Raw genomic sequence first — 27,490 nt, 5'->3', positions numbered from 1 at the left:
TTGCTTTAATGCCCTCAGCACACTGATCCAGACACTATTAACACCTGTAGGAACCACAAGACATGTCATGAGAATGCTTCTTTCTGAAGCTTAAATTATTTGATCTCAAAAGAGGAAAAGGCCAAATTCCAGACAAGCTGCTTTGTATGTTACAAATTGAACAAAAAATTGCCAGATGCAAGATCTGAAGAAAGAAACAGAGTTATTCACACTGCAGACACTGATTACATCCATCAGCACACGTATCCAAGAATCTATCATTTTGGCTGCTCAGAGCTAACATAAGACTGTATTTGCTATCAGCCAGGGGAAAAAAATAATATGGAGTGCTTGGGCACCTGGGTCTTTAATTTACAATAATTTAGGAACAGCAGAAAGTGAGAACCACAGCATAACTACACCTATAAAGTACGACCTACATGAGCTTTTCCACGAGATGTTCACAAGCCTGGTTTTGCCTGTTTTAGCACCTATGCTGTGCTAAAGCAGAAAAGGCATTGATCAGCTTTTCCAGGAAATAATCACTAGAAGGGGTTTACTAGAAACAATGCTGAAGGGCAGCATGACTGACACCTGTGGCTGTGTTTGCAGAGGATTTGCTGGGAAGACATGCACATTGTATTTGCAGGCCCATGGACACACCACTGAAGACAGGAATGTCTTGTTTCGTTTTCTAGCAAATCAGAGAAGAGGTGAACTTTTCCACACTGCCTCACTTTTTGTAACTTATTTTGATTGGAACTATTCGCTTAACAGGTACAGACTCCTCTCAAAACAAAACAAAAGAAAAGAAGTCATGATCTACTTAAAAATTACTGATTAAAAGAAGACAATTGAAAAAATTAGGTCAAAAGGCCTAACTAGAAATCTTCAAAAGTGATGCTCAGAATACTTAAATTCTTGCCCATTCCTCAATAAAACACAAGTCTTACATATGCATATTTGAATTTTTTTACTACTTGAAAAATTTAACTACAGAATCACTTACTTTCATCAGATGCATTGAAGAAGTCATTAGAATTGCAAGGTTTTGAAAGTAAAGGAAATGAGGAGTTGTTGACTGACAGAAGCAGCAGCAGAGTAACAAATAGAATTATACAAGTAAGTAGTTTAGCACAGACCCAGCTTAGAGCACTAAACCCCAAATTCAAGAACTGCTCGCATAAAAATTTTAAAATAACTACTAATAACCCTAAGATGTCACAGTAGACCAATCTACAGAAATTAAACAAGTACACCTCATAAATGTCTGAGACCTCTACATAAAACCCCTGTAGGCTGATCTAGAATTGCAGGCAGAAAACTGGAATTCTCAAGGGACACCACAGCTCTGGTGACATTAAAAACAGATCATAAATGAAGCTGTTTACAAGCAACCACACATTAACCCTCAGAATTTTTCATATACATATATATATATATATAAAATATTATATACTTGATATATAAACATATATACTTTAGATACTAAATATAACATATATATTTCTGCATATTTTATGTTTTATATAGGACACTACATAAATATAGTATATAGTGTATACTATATTATAAACAGTATATATATGTTTATATTAGGGTTTTTTAAAATATGGCAGTGATCTCAGATTTCTCAAACCTTCTAAGCCTACTGTTCTGAAAACAGTTTACGTGTTCTGTTTTCCTGCAGAAAAGTACAACAGTGCCAATCCAGTGGAAGAAATAACATAAAGAGCATGTCAGTATACAGTGCTGTTTTCATCGCTTTTGTCCAATCCTGATCTGTTGCTGTAGTGAGAATAAACAAGTAAGGAAAAAAGTAAAGCCCTTAAGTGCCAGGATACCATCATCCCCAAAAATCCAGCCACAAGCAGCCCAAGAGCTGTCAACTGACCACCACTGCTGACTTGAATGAAAATCATTCCCCAGCCTTCTTAGGAAGTCAGTCACCACTGAAAGAAGAGCAATTCAGTATTCAGAAAAACCCCCTCAAGCTAAGCTCTCCAGCAACACTCAATATTGCACTGACATTTTAATACTGCACTGAGTTGATCTAACATGCCATTTCAAAAGAAGGACCTGTATTCCACATTGCTTTCACAATCCCTCACCATCACAGAGATTACTCATTAAAAATGCAGAGAAAGTTAGCAAATTCTATGGGATTTTACTAAGTCAGAGGCAAATTTAAAAAAAATCCTCTGTGACATTCTATTTCCAACAAGCCTCACAACACTGGTGAAATGCATGTAAAAAGGTTACAAAATTCAGAGCCCTGCATGAGCCTGCAAGAAGCGTGAATACAAGCCAACCATCTTTTCCATCCAATGTCACAGTCTCAAAACGACAAGCCCTTTTTTGCCTGCCTACTGGCGAGTCTACACTCCTCTTTTCTTCTTTTGAATTTTCCCCAACTTAAATTGAATGCAAATAAACCAGGTGTGGTCCCCAGAGCAGTAATCTGCAGATAGTCCCCACCGAGTTCCCATAGCAACTTGCACAGCTGGCCACGAGAAAGAGGTTGTATCTGCTTCATATTGGCTACAGAGTTTAAACACTCAGCAAGTGAAACACCAATTACCGCATCTCGTAAAGGAAACATCTACTAAAAAGCACATCCATTTTTCCTTGATTAACACAGGAAAATAAACCTCTGGATATGTTCCTAGACCAGCAATTGCTCAGCATGTAAAGTGAATATTTGTTATTTAGAAGAGGTGATGCCTGCAAAGGAAATGGCTTCTCTTTCCTGCTGCAAGGAACTGACGTTTAAGAAACACCACAGCATTTGGAAAATGCCTGTCATTCTGTACCTTGCCATCAAGAAAAAACATAGCTGCAAGAGAAAAGTCAGAAACTCAAATCCTTTTGGACAAGTTATAAGACTTCCACAAGACAGTACCTCTCTAACAAGTGCTTTGTAATATTTCAAATTTTTACTGTACTCTTTCTGTACCAGCTTTCTAGGTCGCAGTGTAGAAGTACAAAGTTACTGTGACTGACAAACACCTGTTCATTCCATACAAAACCTGCCCTTTGTTCCTTACCTACAAACACAGATCCCCCTTCTATTAATTCCATGCCTTTCTGCATCCTGCATGCACAGCTCACTACTTTAGTGTGCAGCCCTTCACCCCAGCCTTCTTACTGTTTCCATACCATTTCCATATCATTTCTCACCAATTCCATACCAGCTGGCTAAACAACCAGGGACAAGGCACTGGGGCTGCTTTGGAACCTGGAGCAGACTGACTGGTCCCATATATGTACTGGATGGTCAATCCACCAGAAAAGCCATACAGGTAAGGAGGCTTTCCCTGTTTTTCCTTTGGCACAGCCACAAGGAATCTCTCCTTTCCTCAGACTGAGGTTTCAGGTAAGAGCAGCCCCTACAGGCTTAGGGGAAAGGATGGGCCCAAGCATCCCTGCTAATATCCTATGGCTCTTGGGAAGCAGGAACACAGATGGTACCTAAGACACTGCCCACCCTCTCCCATCCCCAATTACAAATCGAAGACTTTTTGGAGCAGAGGATGTTGCTAAACATGAAGTAACCTCAACAGATTTTTCTCTGCCATGGATCTGCACTAACATCCTGTTGAAGCCTTGCAAACTTTGAAGAACCAGCCTGCAGCAAGTAGTCCTACAGTCTAATCATACAATAAAGAACATTCTTCTCTATTTTGCTTTGAATCTATTTTCTATTAGCACCACTTTAATGTCCCCTACTTCTTGCACAATAAGAATCCATGAACTGTAAGCTTCTATTCCCTCTCCATGATACTTCACTGCCATATCCCTCCCTTATCTCTATTTTCTAGGATGACAACAGTCTACACAGTTGTCCATTAAAAATGTATATGATTCCATAAAATAATTCCTAATGCTGCTTTTCTAGTATTTTTTAAATGTCTGAGGAGAAGAGCTGCACAGTCTAGTACCTAAGAGAAAGAAGCACTAATGGATTGTGGCACAATGCTATTTTTTCTTATATGGCTTTGCACTCTGATCTTTTCTTGTTAAGTCCTAGCATTTGATTGGCTTTTTGACTACTTGTTGAACATGAAAATACAGCAGCTATTTCCATGAAAAATTGTAACATAAAAGATCTCATACATGAAGCATTAGGAATCCCTATATTAACTGCACATAAACTCAGGACCTTATCTCTTGTTCAACAGGAACTTAGGATCATTGAAACATCTGTTCAGTTTGGTTAAAATTGGACAACGGTTTTGAGGGAGACTGGAAAGGAAAAGTAGAAAGACATAACACAAACCTCTCTTTCCTTTGGAAATTTGGTTAAGTAAAACTAACAACATGATGCTTATCAGTCCCCAAAAGAGCAGGAGACTGATAAGAAGCAGACTCAGTATCAGTCACTCCTGTTTGTGCTGACTTTACAAAATGTCTGTTCTTTTACCTGGCATACCTATGTCCCAGTGATCCTTATTCTTCAAGGAGGTCATGGCAAGCTTACCCAGGAACATTCAGCCTGTAACTTCACAAGAGGCCACCATTATGCCAGTTGTCCCATATGAGAATGTACATTTTGGGAAAGGGGAAATATAAACAAACAGGAGCAGTTCAATGCACATATTGGACATTAGCTATAAATTGTACTCCTCCATAATATATATAAGACACTGTACACCTATGAGCTCTTCCCATTATCCCACCTATGGTAACTAACTTGCATCCATCACTAACTTGAAAGCTTCTAATTTGCTTAAGTACTTTTGGTTTTCTTCTCTACCTTTTCTGCCTTCAGATTTCTTTTCTTTTTCTAATCAGCAGCACTTCAAAGAAACAGCTGAGCTGGTGGCATTAAAATGACCAGGGAAACACACAAAGCTTTAGCAGGGCACAACCACTGAGCAAGAGAAACATTAGAAGGAAGAAAAAAAATAGTATTCCCCTATACACCAGTATAATTTACCCTGTAAGAACTACACCATATTAACATTGACAGTCCACTGCATATTAATAAAAGCCAAAGACTTCAAAACTGAAGGCACTCAGTCTGTCATGCAAGCAAATTTGCACATTTTACAGGGAGAAATAAAAGGGGCATACAACTGGCACAGTCTGGAACCTGAGAGGCTGAAAAATTGAGAGATTTTACACTGCAAGTGAACATGCAATTTTGAAGGAATTAGTAGTAATACCAGCTAATACTGCTATAACAAATAAATATTTAATGTCAGGTGCTAAGGAAGAGTCACTCTAAATGCAAATTTACCCAAGCACATACACATATGCTCTCTGCTCTCACTCACATGTATCCCTTACACCAACAACGAAGCAAGTTTTGTACATCTCAAAAATATAGAAGATTTAAGTAGATATTGATTCTGTCCTCTACAGCTCTTATCTCTGCTGTGGTTCCTTTCATGATATTTGTTGCATGCTGAGGCCAAACTTGCACTGAAATTGCCCATATGCAATTCAAATGTCATTTGACCAACTCTCCATGGTACTTGCTTATGAACAGCTTAAATAGGGGATGGAGGGGAAGGGAGAAGCTAATAGGAAGGAGTGAAGGTTTTGCCTTCTGATGAGACCTGGAGAAAAACACAACATTTCTGTAATAAAAGGAGGCCGTTGAGCACCTCCTGTGTAACTTCAGCTTCAACTTCCAGGTGATGGATGAGATTAACAACAGTCTCATTAACACACTCTAATAGGCAGAGCTATAAACCATTTTCTTAGCTTCAGCTGTTAACTGGCAGTTCATTTTTTATAAGGCATGCCCTAAGACTGAAATCACCAGCATCAGTTTCCAGCAACTGGATCTTTCTGTGCACCTTGGGCTGGTTAAAGAGGCTCCCTTAAGCATAAGACCCCTTACACTCAGTGAGCAAGTCACTGTTCACTAGGTCAAACTTGGTGTAACCAAAGATTCTGAATTTTAAATTCCGTTTGACAAGCTTTTCACATTCTGAATCCTTCACATCTCTGGCTTTGTTAGCAATTCTCCTGATGTTACAAAATTTCCTAGTAGCACCATAAGGTTAGACTCAGCCATATTTGTAACTCAAGTATTGTGTTATCATAGATATTACCTCATTCCAAAAGCCATTTCCTGACTCTTAATTCATCACAATTCAATTAATTTTTAGAGTGCATGTGTTTCCACAAGTTCCTCTACCAAAAGTAAAACCTACATCTTTTTTTTTGCTAGGTGTTTAGCAGACACTGTATTTAGCTGAATTAAAATACATGGGTAAGTTCCCAGAAAAAAATTGGTGACTTAGACCCCTTTGCAGTAATGGACCTGACAGTAGCAACTCCACCAATATTTGCATCCAATGAAAACTTCAGCACTAAAGCTTCCATACTTCTTCCTGATCACTGGCAGATACGGAAAGCGCTTGCTGAAGAAAAAGACTCAGCCAGTAGATTTTGACTTTCCATTAACAACTGTATTGAAATTTTTCAGTTGTCCTGTCCTTAATCCTTTTAGTATGTGTTACTATTGATTTTGTATCACTTTAATTTGGTAATCAATGAAGTAAGCCATTCTAAATCAGATACATTATAAAAGAGTGCATTTTATCAATACAATTACAAAACAGAGCTTTAATCTTAACAAGAACTGAAAAGCCTTACAGCAAATTCATCTGAAAAGACTTTCTCTCCTACCCCAGAAAATTGTATGAATTGACATTAGATTATTTTTATTGACCAAAAATTGTCTATCAGCAAATAAAATTATCTAGTTACTCAAGCGAGTGCAACTGACCTCCAGCTTTTAAAATAAAACTGCCCCATTTTTTGACATTATTGACTCACTCATTTTTCCACTCCCTCTCTGCAGCTTCCTTGGTCACTTAAGATTTAACAACATCTAACAACATCAACAAACACATAAAATCAACAAATTAGAGAGGTTTCTTTCCAGTCAGTCTAAATTACTAAATGCAAGCTGCCTTGTCTTGCAGATTTTAGAAATCCAATTCATACAGTCTCTCCAGCATTCCTCTTCCTCCCCACTCCCACTTACTTTGAGAATGGCATTTTCTCCCCATTTTTAGGAACACTTAAGGCCACTCAAAAGCAGGTGACCAAGTGGTGATGTCTGTAAGAACAGAGGTCCTTGCCCTTCTGCACATTTCAGAAAGTGTCCAGGGACTACAACTTCCCAGGTTGGCCAGTCAGCCTAACAATTGTCTCTTTCCAAAGAGGGGAGTGGAAATTCCACAATTCCTCTATTTTTGGGGCTTCATGTGGCTTTTTGGCACTATTTTATCAGGCCATAGAGGTGTCTAAGTAGTACAGAAGTTGATAAACAGGGAGAAGGGGGAGGCAGAGGTGCTGCTGTGGTGGCTCACTGGCTCATGAAGTCCGACCTGCAGAGACATTCATCCTACATCATGCAATCACAGAAAGTGTTGCAAATTTGGAAATAAAAGCATTCACTGGTATTACTTGAGCTTTATCAGCTTGTTAATCACCATCAGGAAAAACAGATCAGGGTATTCCAAACAATTCCTTGTGTACTTGTATTTCATTAGCTTGAGAAAAGGTAATTCCACATGACATCAGATAGTGCTTCCCAAGCCACACCACTGCCTCTCCTCCTTATTTGCTAACCAGGACATGACCACTGTAGAGAGAAAAAAACACAGACTGCTATTTCAGAAGGAGAGTACAGACAGCAAACTGACAAAGCTGGAGCTGAAATCCTCCTAATCCAGCAGAAAGACATTGAAAACCAGACCTCCCTTTGGATTCCTCTTTGCCTCATCAGGAGGGGGGAAGCCATATAAGGTATTTATTATGATTATTCTTCAATAATTTTTTTTTTTTAAAGAATCTGAAGATCTATAGCATCCTTCTAAATAGCAGAGTATGGACAGCTACTTGTTTGTCAAGCAGTTTTTGCTGATGGATAGTAGATACCCGTAGCAGAGGTACAATTTTAAATAAGTCATCTGAGTTTATTCTTAAATTTCCCTCATTTTTGCATTAAAATATCAGCCATCAATACTTGTGCATTCACCATGAGCTGTTCTCTCAGAGATTATTTGGCTGCAAGTGTCAACAGGCAGACTACAATATCAGGAACTCTCTTCAAACAGCATTTCTCACAATTCCTCTTTCATATATTACTTCATTGTGCAAGTTCAAAATCCTACAGTATTACTTCAGTTGACAACTAATCTACACTACATGTGCAATGTATCTTCAGTTTGCCTATTAAATTAACAATCAAATTAATAATTAATTTATTAGGTGTTTTGTCCTGCTAATTATAGAAACATATATATTATACTATAAAAGTCCTTTTTATTGCTGCTGAGATCACTTTATTTGGTTTGAGCACCAATTTTTACTAATAATTTTTTTTTAATTATTACACTTGAAATTAGACATACATTCAGTTCTCAATCACGTGCCCACTATTTTAGCTGAATTTTTAAACCTCCCCAGCACCAATTTGATGTTCCACATGCTCCCCACAAATTTCACCACACACCCCTACTGCAAATAATCACCCTTGCTATTTCTTTGTCAGGTTTCTGGATACACATTGATGGTGGCAGACCCTGGCCTTTCTCCAGAGGCTCTCTCACCTGGAAAGAGATCTTGTGCAAAACTAAATTTAAACTTGGCTTCCCTAAGCAGTCTTTCCAACTACACATTTCTGTTCGAATCAACAGATGGCATCTGTTTAAATGGTCATAAGAACTGATGCAAAGAGATGAACTGCTGAATCTAAAACTTGCCTGATGTATGATTTATATGAGGTACAAGAAACCTCACAGTGGACACCCATGGAATAGCCCACTTACCAGAGAAGTTTCTTCCTAATCCCCTTTGGTTAGCACTTTATTTGTTCCCTGTTGTATAATGGTTTTTCAATTCTTTACAAAGGCTTTACAAAGCTTTCATTTAACCTAGCATAATGTACTGTAAATGAATAATCCCTTTTCTTTCCTGATCCTGTTAATCTTTTGGCCTTGGTTACATCTCACAGCAGTGAGATGCAAATGTTAATTATGCAAGAAGTATAAGATCTGTATTTTGATTTCCATCTGTCCAATACAAGTCCAGAACAAGACACAGATAGCTGAGTGCTTTTCCTATCACCATGGGAACATGATTGTCAGGAACATACCAAGAATGTCTCATATTGACTCCCAGAAGCCCCAGTCAAGTACCTTCTACCCATCAGAGCCTCCTTTATCTCCTTTGTTGATTCATATTTTTCACAAACCCCTGATAATTCTCACTGTAACTCAATCTTCCTCAGGGCTGCAGAAACATTGTCTTACTCACATAACATCTCCCTCTCGTTTCCATCATGTATGTCAATTATCTCATCTACAAAACACATGTAGATGTAGAAGTAGTTAAAACATTTTATTAATGTGATAGTGAAAACAACCAAAGCTGATGAAGTTGTAGAGCAATCCCCTTTTTTCCCCTGGCCATCCCTCCCATGGGGTCACCCCAGCATTGACCTCAACCCATGGCTGGCATGATTAGCCCACAGAACTAGGCACCAGATAATTAATCCTTCTAAAAAGCAATTCTGGCAGCTCAGCTCCCAACCTGGATGCCTACAAAATCAGAGAAGTCCAGCAGAGCAAATGCCATTGAGGGTAGGACCAAGCAGAATCAATCTAGTTTGGTTTGGATTGTTTAAACCACAGCCTCACAATACTCTTAGATTTTATAACAAATCCAAATTTATGACTGTCCAGCACTAAAAAAGAAAAGCTTCATTTTTTTTCTATTCCTCAGTCACAGTAAGTTGGCTCTCCCTCTTCTCTCACATTGTCCTCCCGGGTGCTCACCTAACCAGAGGGGGAGATAATTTTTATTGGCAGTCCAGAGGAAAACTAACTTCATAAAAAAACACATAAAATGTGTTTTCTTTCAAGTTAAATCAGCTGTGTGTGGTAGCCAAAGACTGAAAACAGATATAATGGCAGAGGTTGAATCACAAATGAGTGGGAAAGGAAGGAGAACTGCCCTGTCCTTCCAGTGGCAGGAAACTTAAAAAGTTTTGTCACAGCTTCAGCATGAGTGTGAAGAGTGAGGGTACAGCAATGTGATGGCTTAGCACTGTCGAAAGGAGGCCACACTCCATACTTGGATTTCCCACCATTTTTGGCTACATGTGCTGGTTTTGTGACTACACCCTTCCAGAAGGGTACATAATTTGTTAGAACAGTAGAAGACTTTCCAAAGGAAGAAGAGCAAAGACGAGATAATGAAGCTGAAGGTAAGGAGCAAAGGCAGTCCCATTTCAACTTCAGAAAGCTGTTAAGTTGGTTTAGCCAAGCTTGGAACCACAATTTAAGTATAGATACTTCAGTTTCAGAAAAAGATGTATTGTTATACTGTAAAGTGCCTAAAAAAAATTGCAATCAGATATACATATACAGAAGTCACTCAAGTCACCATCATTGCTGCTCTTCTCCAGTACATTAGTGACTGCAACATATTAGCTTTCCTCTTAAATAAAGCATTCAACTGTGACCACCCAAAAGTCTTACACTGCCAAATACATGTGCACCTTCAAGCCTCCTTCAAATACAAAGCAATGTGCAAAATGCAACACATCAGGCAATATCAAGAGAAACCTACTGAAACTTTAGCCACAGAAGCGGGACATGTTTTAGTCAACAGTGACTCAAGACATCTGATGCAATTCTCATCTCTTAGAATTACTAGTTAGATTTTATTCAACTGTTCATAGTTAAGCATGTTAAAAATTCGTTTATAGACTGCTCTGACTGAAAAATAGAAATGCTGAGTTCTATCAACTGTCTTACCAGCAACAGAGAATTAAAGGATACCCATAAACACTTATTTTTTTTCCAGGTGCTTCTAATAATTGCATAGTAACGAAGAACAAGACAGAGTGCACCATACCATAAATAAAATTATTTTGGATTGAACTAGTACCTGATATGTGCAATTCTCTAACAGAAAAAGTTCACAGAAAATAAACTGGCATAGCACTGCTCAATTTCAGTTTTCCTTAATATCTCTATTTATATATCTATTTAGACACTACCTCCTTTCTCAGAACAGAAGCTTCCAAGAAAACATAATGAATTGATATTTTCATATTTCGGTTAAAAGTTAGCCAAAAGTATTTTCCTCTAGAAGCAACACAAGATATAAATGTTATTAGAACACAGATAGTGGCAATGTAATTCACTGGGCATCAAAACCACTAAAGATTCTTTCCTGAATTGTTTGCATCTTGCAATTGTTATATTTTTGAGATTTTTTAACCAGATTATGATTAAAGCAAGAGTTTGCCCCTTTTGGTAAGTACATCACACTCAACCTACAGAAAGCTGTTCTGCATAGTCATTTCCAGAAAAGCTAAAAATCTGTTTTACCTCAGAACAGGAATTCATGTGGCAGCGAATCGATCTTTTTGGCAAGCACCTTCTTCTGGCAGCCATGTCCTCTGAACCCAATTCTGTGTCTGCCCTGTTCCAGCCCTACCCTACACCCTCAGTTTCACCAGTACAATCATTTGTACAGTGACCCACAAACAGTCAAAGAATTGACAGAGATTAAAAGTATCTCAACAGTTCACCATACAAAAGACTTGTCTACCTTAAGGGCATTTTATATATACATATATATAGGATAGAGTAAAGATGGGTTTCTCTGATTTACCAAACTTCTGCAATAAGCATGTTTATAAAAATCTCTTCTCTGCATTAACTTTCCAAAAATTGATGCATCTCATGTTCTTACTGAATTCCTTCTTTTCATGTGAATGGAAGCAGTTTCCTGTACCTGCCTATTTACTGGGGAATCCCTAAGAAATCAGTCTCCTTGAGACTTCCATGCCCCTGAAAAATGTAACTGACTGGACAGTGGATGAAAAAATATTACAAGAAATGGAATTAACAGTCAGCATAATCTAATAATCCCAATGTTCTTTGAAAAACATGATTAAACATACCCCTCCCCAAAAACTCCTGCCACCCTTTGAGGTTTAATAAAGCTCAGAGAATTTTTGTATAAAGATCTGATGTAGAGGTTGTAAAAAGGTTAACAAACAACAAAAATATATTACTAAATAAAGAAAATATGACCTTTATTCAGAACATCCTCTTTTTCCTTTCCACCTAGAATGTATGTAAAGGTGTATTTAATCTCCTCTTAAATATCTCTTTCTGCTCTCTTCCATTCTGTAGCACGCTGTGTTTATTTCCTAGCCTCTCACCCTTAACTTGAGGGACAGGCTATTCTCTTAAATCCACCTTATTAGCTTCACAAATGCATGGTACACCAAGGTCAAGGTATAAGGCAAAAAATCCTAGGGCTCAAAGCAGGTACAAAGAGTGGAAATGCTTGAAATAAGGACTGAAACAGTACATGCTCTAGGAGGGCATGCCTCAAAGAGCCAGATTCACACAAAGGGGAAAAGAAAATGTTGCGCTCCAATTTAATCAAAATCCACTGGACACAACAGCTGACTCTGCAGCCCTGGTGACCTGAAGAGTAATTTTATTAGTTATACGGAAATATCCATTTTCAAGTTCCAACTGCTGCTCGTCTCTACTTCCCCAGCTTGCCCATGAAGAGGAGAAAATTCACACAAGCAGCATTTTTACAGGTTCCTCCTCAAGGAACACTCTGAAATAGAATAAGGGAGTTCCCTCCCTTTATTTTGAACTACACTCTTTTAAAATAGCACAAGCTGAAATGCAAAATATTTATTTTAACTTTAAAGCAGCACTGGCACTTGAAACTTCTATGCCCATAAGACAAGCTCAAAAGAGCTGAAAAAACAATACTGGAAACTTCATCACACGTATTTTCTTAAAATCCAGATTTTGGTACAGTTTACATAAATTTATAGTAGGGATAGAGTAGGCAAAGCTGCCCCAGTGATGTTTTAAGTATCTGCTGAACAACAGTTCAGTTGTGTTCCATTTTCACCATAAAAAATACAGTTGTTATCTCTGAGAGCAGACATTACACCATGTGAAAAATGCATATTTTATGATTGGCTTTTCGCAAATATTACAATGAATATTATATGCGTAATGTTAGAAAGTTATGCTGTATTAATTCTCTTAAGTAGTGTGTTATATAGTTTTAGTTATATAGTAGTGTGTAAATATAGTTTTAGGTTCCAACATAATGTTAAAATAGAGACTATATATGTGGGGGGAGTTTTTTTTTTTTTTAATGAGATACTTGCTTCGAGGAATACCTAAATCTTCCAAAGAAAAGGAATTTATAGTTTTCTTATCAAAAGAAGCTAATTTTTTCAGGCCTTGCTCAGACTCCAAGACACCATGGGGATTAGAGGAAACAGTTGACATACAACAGAGAGTTTCTTGTTTTAAATAGAATGTATGCATAACCATGAAAGATACATGAATATGCAACAAGTGCATTGTTTTAAGGGTAATTCCTTTGGTCACAAGGGATGCTTTTCATGACTTAAGCGTCTGAGAGCATCCAGACATCTGTAATTCTTTGCTTTTTATTGTCTTGTAATTGTCCTAGCTCTAAACTTTATTACTCTAATTATATTACTATTTTTATAACCATTTTATTCTTATTAAACTTTTAAAATTTTAAAAAGCAAATGATTGGTGTTTTTCACACAACGCATATTTTACGCACCGATAAATGTTAAAAACCATTTCTGTTATTTTAATAGCATTTTGCTATTTCCAGACTTTCAACCTGTGTCTTTAGTTGTGGCTTCCCTAGGAAAAAAAACAAGAACATGAAGGTGATGCTGCTTTCCTGTTTAACACCTAAAGAGGTTCTGCTGCCTACAAGTCCTATTAACTTTCCTCAGCCACTGACCAGTAAAGCTGTTCAGCAGCAAAGGACCTCACAGCTCACACCTCACAGGTGCCAAAGCAATGCAAACACTGAATAACAGACATTTATTTTGTATTTGGAAAATCATTTGCCATTACATGAGTTTGATTCTTGTATTACAAAGAACTTCAGTTTTACAGCTATGAATAGCATAAATCACTATGCCAGCCCAAAAGCCCTTGATTTCTTAAAAATTAAGCATGAAAAAAGGTGAAGATTTAAAGCTCTCCCCTTCCTAATGAAAATATTGTAACAGAAAACAATTGAATAACTCATACAGCAAAAACACAGCCACATTTTCTCCATGAGACAAAAGAGAACGGAGTACCCCAGCCTTCACTAGATTAATTATTTCTCTACACTTGCCTTTTGCAAACTCCATCTTGCTTTGAACCCAAGACCTTTATGGCTCAAGTCCCAGGAGATGCTGAGAAGGTGTTCTCAGTGGAGCAAACTTTTCCAGAGAAATCACATTCTGATTTGAGGGAATTCATTTCTTTTGGCCTTTGGGGGAACACTGCAGGTCCCATGTATTTGTTCAAGTCTTTACCTAGCGAGAGCAGAATCCCTTCCAGGCTTTGTCAGGTTCATGCTGATCTTGCAACATCTGGCTGTGTACAGCTACACTGTTCACATATTTTTAATTCTGTACAAGTAATTTTAACCCAAGCTTTAAAAGAACAATGTTTTCCAGATCTTTAAAACAGGCATTTAAGAGAAACCTTCAAGTAATACTATGTCAATAACACACAGTTAAATTATAAGTTGAACAACAAAGAAACAGTTGATTAGTATTAAACAAGCATTTACAACTAGAAAGTTACAGTAAGATAAAGCTTAGGAGATGGGAGTGAAATGTTGTGTAGGCATATCATAATATTTGGAATAAAATCACAGGATAGGAAAGGCATTCTAAGTGGCATAAATCTAACTTTTATACAAATGAAATACGAAATCTTATCTTTCAGGATTTATTTTTTAAAGAGTAAAGTAAAAACAACCCAAAAAAGGCTCCAGAGGATGACAAAGAAATTCATTTAAGAGCAGCTCTTCCATTCTGAACGGCCACAAACATTTCCAGCACCTACACCATAACTGCTCACATAATTAATTCAGCGTAGCAGTCAGAAACAGTGGTGCTGAGACAGCCACAGTTCAGTAGCCCACACTTGGCTGTAAGGAAATTTTTCCTGAAGACAGATGCCACCCGGAGGAACCAAACCAGAAAAACAATCGGCCGCCTGACCAGAGGCAAGGCAAGGAGAGATTACAACTGCGAGCCTCTCTCCTCCCGAGACTCCCAGCCTGTGTCCGCAGGACAAACCCGCACAGCCAACAGCAGCAGCAATGTTCCCGAGGAACACAAAGCAAAGCTGCACTCTGGCTACGAGGCAAGCAAAAGGAAAAGCAGACTGGCCTCAGAAAGGGCTTCTGTGCTTCTCCCAGTGCCAAGCACAACCATGGACACCACTTACCAGCTGCTGAGGATCACCTGAGTGTTCAGCATGCACTCCTACAACAGACTCAAGAGCTGATAAGCAGCCACACACATGACAGCTTCATTTCCTTTCTACTTTCTTAAACTCCATGTTAATTTGCATTGGGACATGTAGATCTATCTGGAACAGTAATTAGTTCTGTTAATTAAGCTCTCCAAGCATGGATATGGAAGACATCCATGAGACTTTAATGTAAAATTGAGTATTGCAGGGCTGCTCTCCTCCAATGTCGGTACTCTGCCCAGAATCTGGGATCAGAGTGCTTAATCTTAGACGACAAATTTCATACAATAGCTCTGAAGTGAAAAAGCCATTTACACAACTCTCTAGACCTCATCAAAAATACTGACAGTTGCTTCTACACAATATTACAATATATGCTCATATAAGTTTGTAGGTATCTCAGGAAAAAAATCAGGGGGGTGGTCCCTATATCTAAACCATGGAGAACAGGTAAGTGTAGATACCTCACATCTCTCTAGGTGACATCTCAGGGCTACATTTTAAGAAGCCCTCCATATCTAAAGTCTTCACCTGAGAATGGATCTTTCCAAACTTGAATGCTACACACATATCCAAAAATCAACACCACAGACTTATCATAAAATGATATTACAAAAAAAAAAAAAAAATAGTCAGGTCTCCAGCACCACAAGTTACAGTGTGCCAGTAACCTGTGCTGTGTGCTTGCAGCTGTACAAAAGAATTCAGAATAATTTAGATTAGCTTTGCCCTTAGTAAAAGCAGATTATAGTCAAAAAGGTGTTGACTTTTCTACACATGAACAGTTCCTGTATGTCCTTCAGAGCAAGTGGTTAACACAAGGTCACTTGCATGTAAATTCCAATTTTCTAATGGCCAGTCAAGGTAGGCCATACCATCATGGCAAAACAAGTCATCATTTCCTAAAGCATTACAGCCTGAGAAATTCACCCACCAGAGAAGACTCCACTGAATGTGGTTGAATGGATTTTGCTACAGCAATTTCTAAATTATTTAACATTTTGTTTAGCCCCTAGAAAAGAAAATATCAAGTGTCAGTACACAAAATCTCCTCCTGCAGAGGAAGGGTAATAAATTTTGAAAGTTTTACTCAGTGTTCAAAATTCAACATGCAACAGAATCTTTTTTGCACAAGTTTCAATTTTATGTTGCTGCCTGAAAAAAAATGCTAAATACAAGAAACAAGCAAAGTAAACATAAAAAGAATAATCTCTGTATTATAACCTAAAGCAAGCTAGTGAAAAACAGCATGTGCCAGTGGCAGAGAACTCAGAATGCAAGCTACAACCTGAAGTACAAGGCATCTTGCTTACTGTTGTCTGCAAATGAAAGAATATAAGAGCAGAAAATTTTATTTACCTCAAGAGATTTTACATTTTGTGTGATGAAGATGAGAGTAGTTACACAGCTTCAAGGCTCTACTAAGAATCTAATAAGAAATATTAGTCCTTTGGGAAGAAACAGATGATGTACTGAACCCCTTATCCTGGATTTACACTGTCAATATGACTATTCAATGACTTCTATAACCAACCTCACATTTCAGAGCTCTACTAAGCCCTTCCTCAATGTCTAGGAATTCAAAATTAAGACAAACCTGAGAAAATTCCAGCAGCATCAGTGCTAAAGAAATAAAATAATTCTGAAGACATCATCATTTTCTTTAAAATGTTCAGCTTATTTCAAGAGTAGCAATCTAAGTGTTTTTCACTGTGCAGTGTTTCCAAGGCACTAGGTACTATTCTCACAAATTTGCAGTTCCTATGTAAGGAAGGAACAGAGTTTTGAATAATTAAAACTAAGCCTCTCACCAACACATTCTTTCATTACTTATTTCAACAAGTCTTCAATGGAAGCCACCAAATTTTTATGTCTCCTATGTCACTGGTCTTTATACAGAAATTGTCAAGTAAAACTCAAAATTCAGGCTATGAGTCTGTTTTGTGCAGGCATACAATTGAAAATTCCCAATGTTCTCTTTCAGGTGTATATTACATATTCTTAAAGAAAAAGTATAAGGAAAAATAATCTCATGGAATTCAATAAAAGTTACCTACAAGACATGCCCGGGAAAATCATTTTACTACTGCTGAAAGGAATACTCAGAAACTGACACTCACTTTTTATTGTGTTGGTAAATTTGATATATATTTTAGGTCTTATTCATCCTCATAGAAATTCCAGGTAGTATTAAAATCATGTTACTTAATTGCATGGCATTTTTCTCTTCTCCCAGAAAACCAGTCATTAAGAAACAGCAACCAGACTAGGGGACGCAGACTTGAGCTGCATCAGGGGGAGTTTAGGCTGGACATAACAAAGAAGTTCCTGACAGAAAGAGGGACTGGGCATTGGAATGGGCTGCCCAGGGAGGTGCTGGGAGCCACCAACCCTGGAGGTGTTAAAGTAAGACTGGATGTGGCATCAGTGCCATGAGGGTGTTAGGCCATAAGTCAGATTCAATGATCTCAAAGGTTTTTTCAACCTTGTTGATTCTGTGCAACACAGCCACACCTCCCTCGGAAAGTCTTCCTCTTACTCTGCCCAACGTGGAGCCTTTGAATCCAGTGGTCCCCAGCCTTGTCCCAGTCCCCACAAAAGCACTGCAGTGCTCTTGGTCGGCAGGTAACACGAAGCAGCAGCCGATGCTGTGGCTAAACTGCAGCTGCAGCAGCTGTGCCTCCTCTCCCTCGGCTCGACTTCCAGCCATGCCCATCCCGGCACAGCCTGGTCCTGCCTCTGCTGCTCGGCACCGGGGCGAGCATCTGCTCTGACCTGTGAACAGAACCACGCCCGCAGGCACAGGGGAATGGAGGGGCTGGCACAGATTTGTGAGGCTGGGTGAGATGAGTGCAGGTACAGCTCCACGGAGCAAGGGGACATAGGTTAAATGACAACAGGAGAGGCTACATGACAAATGGGGCATGGCAAGAGGGAGGGGGAAGGTAGAACAAAGGTTCATCTTCCATACTCAGGCAGCTGTAGCCACTGCCATTAATCACAGCACCCACATCCACCACAAGCAGATGCACCACTCCTACCTATGGGGCATTCTACCAGAACACCTGAAGGTGCAGATGCCATTAGACAAGCGATCATTGCATGAAATATGGATCAAAATATGCCAATTACATACTGGAAGTTCAGTAAGTGCCAGCATCACCTCCCCCTACACACACACAGCAGGAAGCTAAGTAGGCCAATTACAAGGCGATGGGGAAGCAAATTTAATTCCTTTGCAGAGATGTGTATGCAAAACCTTGCTCACACAGAGTGAGGAAATATTCAACTGATTACAACCAATAATTTATTTTAAAATTTATTATGCAAGATGGGGAAAAAAAAAGAAGCTTAAAAAAAAAAAATCAAACTTGCCATGAAGTCAGATTTCAAGGTGGATTTTCCTTGCCTTGTAATCTACAAAACAGACTGGTAAGACTCATTGTTATTTCTTTAAGTAGCCTTGTTGACATTTTCTCTGGAATTACTATGTTCATAACAGCAGATGCTCGTATAAGCATATACTCCAGGAGGTGAGGAGGTTGCAGTAAGAAGCAGTGCCAAAAATAAAAACAGTTACATGTTCTGTTAATCATTACATATTAAATTGCGTTGCACAATCTAATGAGACTACTTCATGTCACTGAAAATGCAGAACCAGAAGATGAAGTACAAATAATAAAACAAATAGGTATCTCTGAAAACAATTTATTTTGGAAGAACATAATTTCAAATTTCAAGAAATACCTGTATACTTTACGATTTCCAGACAACTTCAGCATGAATTATGCTCTCTCACAGCAATAATTCGTACCTTTCAGGATTCTGTCTAAAGAAGTCTTTGAAACCATTAGCAAATTTTGTCATTCAAGTACTAAAAAGTTGCAATTTTAGGTTTAAGATAGAGTTTTAAACTGGTTCCAGTTTTTTATATGCATGCATACATTTCAGTGCTATTTAAAAATTTCTCTACATAGGAAGGGCCTGACATTTCTTTTTAAAAGACATGCACTGCACAGTTCACATTTTGAAATCCACCACAGTCTGAACCTTAGCTGCTACTTTTCACCAAAGCTCTGAAACAGAGAGCTGTCCAAACCAAAGAAAAATAAATAGTCAAGAAGGCTTATGAGAAAGTTCCTATCACTTTAAAGTCTTGTGGCATGCATTTTCTCCTAATTCTGACTTAGCCGTATTTCCTTGTTTGTTTTTGAAACACAGTAACAAATTATGAACTTCCCTGGGAAATATAAGCGCAAGGAGGGGCAAAGAGGCAACATGTTGAAAAGAAAACATCTGTATTTCCTTCCCATTCTCTTCCACCTGAAATAAATTCTTTGGCTGCAGTTTGTCTTCTTTTCTGGAAGCATTTACACAGTATCTAATGCTATCCACCACCATGACTACCCCTGGGGCTTTTATGAGGGTGGGAACAATCAGTATAAGAATTACTAGGGACATCAAAGAGACAAAACATTTATTGAAGGGGGAAGAGGAAGAGAGAGTGTGAGGTAACGAGGGTCCTACTGTATTTACCTTATGTGCCAAGCATGTGGACAGCAATAAAAACCATGTAGGGAGCAATTTTGGTCAGAGAAAGAACACGGCAGCCTAATGGGAGGCCTTTGTTCTTCAAAAGGGTCTCCTTTTCCCCTTTTGTGCTTCACTTAATTCATGGCATCTGAGCTGCTCTTGAACTTGACAGACAGAGAGAAGGAGGGGGGAGAGATGGAGAAAGGGGGAGACAGAGACACAAAGAAAGAAAAAAGAAAAAAGGACTTCAAAGAGTTTTCTTTTGAAAATTCAGTTGTGCTGTATGCATTGCTGAAGGTTTTAGATTCAAAAAAAAGGGCAAAAAACATTTCATATAATTTCATCGTGGGGATAAATTGTCCAATGCTCTTATTAAGAAGGCTAGAAGAAAGGAACGGAACAAAAATTTTAAAAAATAAATCTATCCGAGCTAAGGAATATAAATAAAACGGAATTACTCCCCTGGGTGCTTTTTATTTATTTTCATGTTAAATCTTATTCTCGGTGGATCCCAACACACTTATCAAAATCTTATCAGAAACATCTGGTTTCCAGCAGTCACCCGAAAGGCAGGCGTTCCGCACGGAGCCCATCAGAATTCCCGGCACGGCGGTCCGCGCCCGGCCGGGCCGGCGCCGTCGGCGGGGCCGCGCCCGCAGCCCGGCCCGAGCGGCTCCGCTCCGCCGGGGCAGCCGCGCGGCCTCCTCCCGAGCATCCCATCAGCTGGACACAAAACATTCGGCTCTAGCTGAGGCTCCCAAGTTGCGTCCTTCCTCTCGGAATCGCTCCCAGAGCTCGCCCGATATGAGCTCCGTGTAATATATTCGGCTTTTCGCCCCCTTTAAATATCCATGCCATAGGCAATATTTATATGAAATAATTCATAACTGCAGACTGTGCTCCTCTCGAGCATTTTTTTTGTCCTCTAGACTACTTCCTCCCCTTGATACTGTGCATCAACTACTTACACATAATTTATATATTCCTTTGTGGGTTTTCAGCTGTGATGTATATGCTGAAAATGTTTGCCAATAGTATTTCTAATAAAGGATGAGATTGGAAAATGTACAGATTTGTGTCAATATCACGATAAATTATTAATACTGAATAGTTTTAACTTAATTCAATAATAGATTTTTAATGCATAATGATCTTAAGTTGTCCCTTATCAGCAATTAACTCATCTCCATCCTGATTTACATCTTCTGACAACCATAAGCATCTCCTAGAGCATGCTATTTCCAGAGTGCAGAAAGGAACATTAAATAATCTAACTTTGCTACTTGATAATGCTCTCTTGACTATTCTGAGGATAAATCTTTTCTTCATCTGAACAAAAACAGTACCTAAAATCGAAAGTCTTTAATTAATTATGCAAGTTAATTTATCTTTCTTTTCCAAACAGGGATATAAAGTACACACAGTGTAAGGGTATGAATCTTCATTAGCTTGCACAAGGTTAATTTTATTTAAAAGTCCAATGCACAGTTAGACTATGAAAATACTACCAAAAAATGCAAGGTCATAAACTGACAGACAAATACATCTCCAGCAGATTGCCACTGACACAGCAGATTTCAGTTGTTGTGTTTTTAAGGGAGGTTTCTGTCTCACATTGGCATCATATTTATATTCTGTTACACCACCTGTAAGGTAACCTGGGAAACACCGTGAAATAAAATTGGCAAAAACCTTCCTTTTTCAAGGGCTTGTCTACCATGATTAAGAACTGTGTTCCTGAGGTAATTATGTGGGTTCTGTTTGGGTTTTTAGCAATAATAAACTGGGGGAATTCCACTAGAAAGAACTACAGAACCTGCACCTATTATGTCCATTTTACAAACCAGACTGGATGTATTTTACATTATACATACTGAACAGAAGCAAAAAAAGATGGAAGTAGGGAACTTACAGTGCAATTACAATAACTGAAATAAAAACTCAAATCTATTTTGTGTACAGGAGTGTCTTTGAGATGAATTAAATTTATAAAACACTTTGAATACTGACAGTGTTACAGCCATATGAAGCAGACAGCAGAGGAATATTTCTGAGGTACTAATTGTAGAAATGTAAAATACTTGAGATAACCACTAACATAACTTTGCATAAAATAGTTGAATTCAAAGATTCTACTGTCTTCTCTTGGAACACCTACCTGAACAGAAATGCAGACACAAGTCCCTGGTGATACTGGACAGCACCTAAGCTCCTACAGCTGGCAAAGCAAATACATGAATGACTACAGATGCTTACTGCTGCTAAGGAGAATTCTCAGGTCTTCTTTAAAAACCCCACAGAAACCTGTTAGAATTACTTTTATTTTGGCAAAATCCGGAGCTTTGACCACCTCAACATCTCATTCTGAGAACGCTGGCTCGAATGCTAGATTTTTATATACTACATTTGATCACAGCTTATCTTTGGGATAGTTTTAAAGACAGATTTATTGATGTTAACTCTTCAATGCCTGTAACACAAGTCCTTTTCACCATCTTCTCTGAGCATTTCTAAGATCCCCCTCCTGCCCCAGCTCAGTTTCATGAAATTTACAGAAAAAGCACATCTGCCTTTTTGACAAATTGCTCAAAAGTTACAAAAATTAGAAAGTTAATCAGGGAACTGGAAACACACACCACCACTAATTTTCTATAGTAGAAAAATAATTGTTTCCTGTTAAAAGAGATTCAATTTATAGAAAACCTTCCCTCTGGCTTAAGCCTAATAGTTCCAACAACTGACTTCTGACAATTCTCAACCAAAAGATTGAAAAACAAGTTTTAGGCAGCAGTAGATTCCAAGTAAATGCAAAGAAAATACCAAAATACTTGTAACACTTATCATGATGATACTGACTGACATAAGAGTCACCACTCCTTCAGTATTTATATGCACACAGGAGAATAAGCTGTTAAGCACAGCTTCTTAAGGCAGGACTTTTAGAATACAGCTATACCATAATATTCAGGGTAACAAGCAGACTATAGTCATATACCACACTTGAACCAGTCATTAAGAAACAATTCAGAAAGCAACACAAATAAAATATACTGCATTAATCCAGCATACAGATGACAAAAGAGAAGTCATTCACCCTCATGCTGACTGGAGGCAGCAGTGTTGTATTATTTTAAAGTTAAAAAGAAATCTCATCTGTTTGTTTTGTTATTGCAGCTCCCAGGCATAGGCTCACTTAGCTTTCAGAGAGGGAATATGTATATTGCATAAATAGCTTTCATACAGTCCTTCTCCTGTGATGCACACAATCACCTGTCTACTTAGAGGCTTTCTATTCTAGAAGTCACTATGTAGATTATATATTCTATCCCAGACTACTTACTTCCCTTAATTGTGCATATCCAATGGGAATACTTCAGAGAATCTCTCCAGAAATGTTGCCATGCTACCAAAACCAGGTAATTGCTCTCACTTTTTTATTTTACTTTAAGACACATCATATTTCAGGGCTATACTAGACCCACAGCAAGAAGCAAAAATAAACTCAATAATAAGCGTAACAATCATTATCCCTCCACATTCTCATAATCTTTTCCTTTCCTGGCATTCTTCCCTAGTCAAACCACAACCCCACTTCCTAGAGGTGTCTGTAGAAAAAGCACGACTACAAAATCAAACCAGAACTGAAAGCAATCAGGCAAAAGCATTTCTTTGTTGCAAAGAGACTTTACTTATATCAGATTGCTTCTTTAAAGAGAATCTCACACAGGCCAGAAACAGCACCATTTTAAACTGAAGTACAAATGGGTTATTACACAGAGTTCCTGACTTTCCATGCTCCCTTGGTCTCTGCACACTTGACCTCAGCACTGCACTTGCCTCCCAGCGGCAGCAGGAATTTGCCTAGCAGAAGCCTGGCGGTGGGTGTGTGGCAATACCAATAACAGGAATGCTGCAAGCATATGGAAACATGAGATCCTCTCTGTCCAGCAGCAATCCACTCTCGTGTCAGCATTACAAGAAAAAAAAGAAAGAAAAAAAAAGGCAAAACACACCACAGAGAGCTGGCCATCACACTGCTGCCACAGTTCCCCAAAATAGGTAAACCACAGAGTAGTTGCACCAAAGTGAAGGGCCAAGATTATCCCAAAGAGCAAATGCTCCCACTGCTTACCTCTGTCCGACAGTTACTATGTGGCACCTTGAGAATTGGATCCCCCACCTGATACAGTGAAAAATAAACCCAGAAACGAGGGACAGATTTTCACTTAATTAACAAATTAAACAGCTATATCTTTACTGTTCAATTACAAAATAAAATATGCAGGGCGGAAAGGTATAAAAGCTAACAGTCAAAAAGGCATGGGGATCTGCTTCATCAAGGGCCAGACATCAGATAAACTAATATGAAACTGCACTAAATATAACTTCTATTCAGAATTTAAGGCTAAAGTGATTATAGGAGCATAGTAGGTAAAAAAGAGTATTAAGAGCAAAAAAAAAAGCAACATCCTCATCAAATTCCAAAATACAAACCCCTCAATTTTGTTGGTACAAGACCCTTTAACATAACAAATTCTGTCCCTGAAACTGTGAGGTAGCAAGTCCTGAATGATCATGACATTCTGCAGCAATATTAAACCAGTTTAGTTACTTTAGTTCAAAAGTCAACATAGGGCGAATATGGTGGAACAAATGCTCAAAAACTATTGCCACCGTTTCAATAATGTTTCTTAAAGAAGGAAACACTGTCCAGGCAGCTCAGCTTTTCTTGTATGAATACTCTTACTCTGAGAGAGACTTGTTCCTGACACCAACAAAGTAGAAAGTGGAATTGCTGCATGGTTTTTCCCTAAGCCAACACTGCCACACATCCTAAGCATGCCCTTTTATTTGGCCTCTGAATCCTTCTCTCAACAGCAGGTGTGGCTGCTGGCAAAAAAGCTATTGTTTGAATGATGAAGAGGGACACACTACTGCTTACATATATGAAATGGATAGATCTTGTCTCCTAAATAAGGTTTGGTCCATACAGACTACAACTTGTGAAGTAGTCTCATGCTCTGAGAAGGTGTTTGTGCAAGTGGTAAATAACACAAGTTTTCAGTTCCCCTGAGATTGTTGGATAGATCTTAAAGACCAAGTAGCAAAAAAACAAACAAAAAAACAAAAACCAACAACAACAAAACAAAACAAAACAAAAAAAAAAACCAAAAAAAAACAAAACAAAAAAAAAAAAAAAACCAAGATAAAAGAAATTAAAAGTATGCACAGGATGATTAACATAGCTGGAACCAGTGGATAAACACATAATGAGGAATATAGTGGGGGTTTTGCCAAATTCTGTAACAAGAAGCAACAGCACATGCCCAAAGATGTTCAAGGAAAGGTCACCTTTAATATTGAAGAACTCATTGAGTACAACCACCAGAGACCCCTTTGGATGACCCTCCAGGACCATAAAAGGACTTCCCATGGAGATGGATGCATGGAAATTAGTGCTAGGACAAAATGATGTTTATGTATTAGCTAGGAAATACATTGTGATGAGTGTTTGACCAGGATGGAATAAATATCCTGTTGTAAAACCTCACCATACACATCTGGTTAGAGGAGGTATCCTCTGGATGTGTCCATAATAGAGAATGCCTGCTTTCTAATACTTCAGGTTGTTGTAGTTTTTTTCCTGGCTGATTTTGGTATCACAAGCTTCCCAAATCTGGTAAGGCAGAAAGCCAAGTAACCTCATCCTTATCATAAACAGTCAAATTATGCTTATAAAAGCGGTAGCTCTGATACCTATGGCTTTAGTGTAATTCAAAGGCTTCAGTTAAGGTAAATGGTGCTCTAACAACTCTGTGTTGGTTTACTACCAGTGGCTGGTCTTGATAACACCACAGTCTATGTTTTATACCAGAAGAACGTTACCTCCCTCATATCTTGACTAAAATTACTCTGCCAGAAGAGTTCTTCCTCTTGCCTTGGCAAAACACAACTCCTATGGCAACTAAAAACAGCCATCGTGCTTCTTCTAGAGGAGCCAGGAGACTCATCAAGGAAACCAGAGTAGAGGAAACAACTTCCCTTTGTGCACCACACACTCAAGAGTTTTAAGCAAAGACTGGTTCATTTCCTCTCAATTTATTCACCCTTCTTTTACCATACTGAAATACCAACAGCAAACATTTGACATCACCTTCATTTAAACAGCAACTGGTTAGGATACCACAGGTACCTGGTTACTGCTTCACCACAGCAGCAGCTCATACCATGCCACTTAGGAAGAGCATTCCTTAAGTCCTTCCTAAAATTACCTCCAGTGCACTGTTGGTGACTCCTCACTCAGCTGTCCCCATGTATTAGTAACTGATTTGAGTTAATAATGAAGGCTTCTTTTAGAAGAGCATTCACTACTAATTCAATCAGAAAAGCTACTACAACTGCTTTTCTATCTGTATGGCTTTTCTTTTTCAGAATCCAATGTAACAGAGCCAAAGCTTCCTTGAAAACCATACTTTTCAATTCCTATAAATTCTTATTTTTGAGAATGTAAATAAAAAATTTCTGATCAGTGTTAGATTACTACAGCTATGACTTTTTAAGTGTGAGCTCCAAAATATCCAAGAGACCTATCTGAAAGCTAACCAAATAACACAATGCAGCCATTTGACAGCAATCAGACCACCAAAACCTGAACAGACAGTAGAAAATGAGCCAACTGCTGCAAAGGGTTGTAGCTTGAATAACACTCTGAAAACTACAAATTGAATATTGAGTAACATAAAGCAGACAGGATTTCAAGGAAAAAGAACCTGAATCTGAAAATTGCTATCATGCCACTTGGCATTTCTTGGGCAGGAAAAGTAAAAGAACATACCTTTATTTGTGGTACCCTATCTGGTCTGAGGTATCTTTTATCAGTGGGACAACATTAGGAATTATTTACTCCAGCAATACTTAAATGAAAGTGGGAAGAAGGGAATGTATATTTTATCCAATGGTCACAAAATGCATCCCAAATGTTACCTACCTCAAGCACCCAACAAGGCAGGTTATTCAGGATTTTGGTCTGGGGGTGGTTTTTTACTTGGTTTCTGCTTGTTTGACATTTTGTTTGTTTGGGTTTTTTAAACTTGAGAGAAACAAAATCAAATAAAAAATACTAACTTGAGAAACTGAGGAACATGTAAGCAAGGAAACTTGCTTAAAATACCATTTGGAGGCAGTATAAACCAGTGAAATCTCAAGTCCTAACCTCAGTTGTCTGAATTTATTCACAGTAGCATATTGAAAAGCAGCATCTTAATATTTGACTCGGGAATCAACCCCTATTTTAAGGATTGTATTTAATTTTGTTTTACTTTGTTGTGGAACACAGTATCTCAAAGTTTCTCTGTCAGGATACAAGTTCATTGCCAAAACAATGCTGCAAACAATTTATTTTACTACATATTCTGTATCTGATTTCTTTGCTCCTCAGTTAACAACGTGGTAGTTTTTATTTCCTAGGCAGTCCTATTTCCCATCTCACAACATCCAAAAGCTTAAATAGGAAGTACATTATGGATATGAAATATCTTGAGCTGAATATGTTAAAAGTAAATGCACACGACCTTAATGTAGGGAAGAAACAGCAACACCTCAGGGCAGAATTATGTTTAAGGGAAACAGGGAAGATCTGCTAA

General features: G+C 38.3%; 1 protein-coding gene across 13 annotated transcripts in view; it reads right to left on the bottom strand.

Moving 5' to 3' along the window:
- Window positions 1–27,490, bottom strand: part of POU2F1 (POU class 2 homeobox 1) — a 116,937-nt gene that overhangs the window by 63,942 nt on the left and 25,505 nt on the right. For 2 of the 13 annotated variants that reach the window (XM_021550164.4, XM_021550165.4), the window contains exon 1: window positions 1–27,490. This exon is cut by the window's left edge and continues 6,748 nt beyond it; it is cut by the window's right edge and continues 19,991 nt beyond it. The exons of 10 other annotated variants lie outside the window; for them this stretch is intronic. The gene's annotated coding sequence lies outside the window, so the exon portion shown is untranslated. One more of the 13 variants, XM_085590053.1, reaches the window with a different exon arrangement.

The sequence above is a fragment of the Lonchura striata genome, chromosome 1, assembly GCF_050655825.1.
Source record: "Lonchura striata isolate lonStrDom1 chromosome 1, ASM5065582v1, whole genome shotgun sequence".
NCBI classification, from domain to species: Eukaryota; Metazoa; Chordata; class Aves; order Passeriformes; family Estrildidae; genus Lonchura; species Lonchura striata.
Note: the sequence above shows the minus strand (reverse complement) of the source record. Positions and strands in the feature narration are given on the sequence as shown.